The 2194-nt window shown below is 49.0% G+C and overlaps 1 long non-coding RNA gene across 1 annotated transcript in view; it reads right to left on the bottom strand.

Moving 5' to 3' along the window:
- Nucleotides 1-167: 167 nt before the first annotated feature.
- LOC107101902 overlaps nucleotides 168-2194 on the bottom strand; it is a 5414-nt gene continuing 3387 nt past the window's right edge. The window contains exon 3 of the long non-coding RNA XR_001482103.1: nucleotides 168-611. This is a non-coding gene — a long non-coding RNA (uncharacterized LOC107101902). The remainder of the gene's footprint in view (nucleotides 612-2194) is intronic.

Raw genomic sequence — 2194 nt, forward strand, 5'->3', positions numbered from 1 at the left:
GATCATAGCGCTCTGCATCAGCAGTGCTGCGTCTGACTCCCTGCCAGCTCCCAGATCAGCTTGATGCGGCGCATCCAGCAGCTAAACTTACATTTCTCCAACTCCAGCAGCTGCTGCTCTAGACGCTGAAGGACCTTTAGCTGCGCCTTAATGCGCATCAACCATTGACCTAACATGTAAACTAGCTGCTTCTTCTGCCTCTGCTGCTTGTGGTCTGAACGTACCATTCAACCTTTAGCATTTTAAATAAACACAACCACCCAGGATTGGACTCCAGGAAACTGCACTAAGGAGGGATTTATTTAATAGATCTGGAAGCAGATAATTTGCATAATGAGTCGAATCCTTTTCTTTCTCTGTGTTAGCGGACCGGTGAGCAGAGAGGCGGTCCAGCCGAGGTCTTAAGCGGGCGTCTGATGGTTATTCTCCTTCCTAACGGTGTTACCTAACATTTCACACAACGGATCTTTTAGACAAATCATTTTAATAAAACATCCTGGCAGACAAACCTCTCGTCTGATGGGCGCCCTGGACCTTACAAGGACTCCTCGGACACGAACACCCGCGTCCATGACAACGGAGAGCCGCTGGTCGTCCGACTGTACGTTCACCTGGAAACAGAAAGAGCATGGACTGTTAATGACCTCCTGATATCGTGAGTATCAACAGAAGAAGAACTGCTGTGCCCTCCCTTCCTCCATGACATCATCTCCATGAAGCACCGTCAACCACTGATCTCCATTTATTCACCGGGGGGTGCAACGATATCAGGAAGGAATAAAAAAATCCGATGACTGTGAAATGACCTGTGGAACGTCTTCCCAATACTTCACAGGTGGGCATTTTTACTGCGCGTCTCTGTGGGAGTGGGGAGTACCAATATGGCGGCCGGTGAATAAATAGAGATCAGTGTCGTCAACATAAACGGCAACCTTTACGTTCAAATAAAAACAGGAAGAGGTCAGGAGGTTTGATCTGCAGGAGTTTAGCCGTTAGCATCTAGTAGCTTTACAATCAGACACGACGGAACTCTTAACGATGGGATGTAGGTCTGGGGATTTAACTAGGCCGTTCTAGGAGGATTCTGCTTTGATCCTTCACCGCATTTCTGCCTGCATGTTTAAGGTCCAACCTCGGTCCAAAGTCTTCTGCAACCTGATGTGGTTTGATGCAGACCAAAAAAAGATGCGGTCTCATCTGACCTCAGCCTCCATGTTTGTCCTGTCAAACTGAAAGAATGACTCCAAGGTTCAAACTCTGGTTTAAGTTTAAGTTCACTTCCAACCGTGAGAAATCCTGATGAATCACTATTATGCTGCGGAGAAGTTCCTCAGGTCTGTGACCCGCCTGGACGATCAAACGGAGGCTTTTCTGTGTGTGTCCGAGCAAACGGAAACAGACTGCTGAGCATGGAGAGAGGAGGCAAAATATTTACAGTGAAACGGGAGGAAGTTTTCCCATGAAACCCAAACCTCTCCTTTGAGGTGCGATCCAGAGCGGTCGGCTGAGTCAAGATGCGGGCAGGTGGGGCGTCTGAGTCCGTCCTGCATCCTGAGCGGCTGCTGGGGAACAACCGGCGCAGTCAGCTTCCTCTGCTGCTCCACGACCTCCTGCTTCCCTCACTGCTCTGAATAAGAGCCAAACCTCAGCTATGCGCAGCCTCAGGTTCAATCAACGGAAGACGCCAAAGTCACGCCATCTTCATTCAAGGCATGAAGTTAAACTTTCACACCAATGCAATCAGTGATTTTGAGCAAATCTATCAATGCTCAGGAGTTTTGAACCTCACAGCGAAAGCAAAAAAACTTCACCTGAACTGGGCAGGTTGCCATGGAGACGGAGATACATAGGGTCAAGGGAGAGGGGCGGAGCTTAAGTAACACCTGACAGTCGTTCTGGATTCGCCTTTCAAGGATTAAGGATCGTTTTCTGGTAGCAGCAGGAAAAACTGCCGCCGTTGATTTGAAATATTAAAGCTTTCACAGCCTGGGCGCTCATCGCCACACCCAGTGTGACATCACCGCCGCTGACAGCAGGAAGCATGATGGTGACAGGGCGAGCCAACACAAGGCCTCCAGCAGGACATCGTCTGTTTGCTGATTTCCACAAACGTTTTACTGAACCGTCTCTGTGTGATGATGAAGCTCCTCTGTTCTCTTTAAGGTCAGTTTCAGCTCACTTTGCCTTCTGGATG

The sequence above is a fragment of the Cyprinodon variegatus genome, unplaced genomic scaffold (genome assembly GCF_000732505.1).
Source record: "Cyprinodon variegatus isolate N-32 unplaced genomic scaffold, C_variegatus-1.0 Scaffold1170, whole genome shotgun sequence".
Classification (NCBI taxonomy): Eukaryota; Metazoa; Chordata; class Actinopteri; order Cyprinodontiformes; family Cyprinodontidae; genus Cyprinodon; species Cyprinodon variegatus.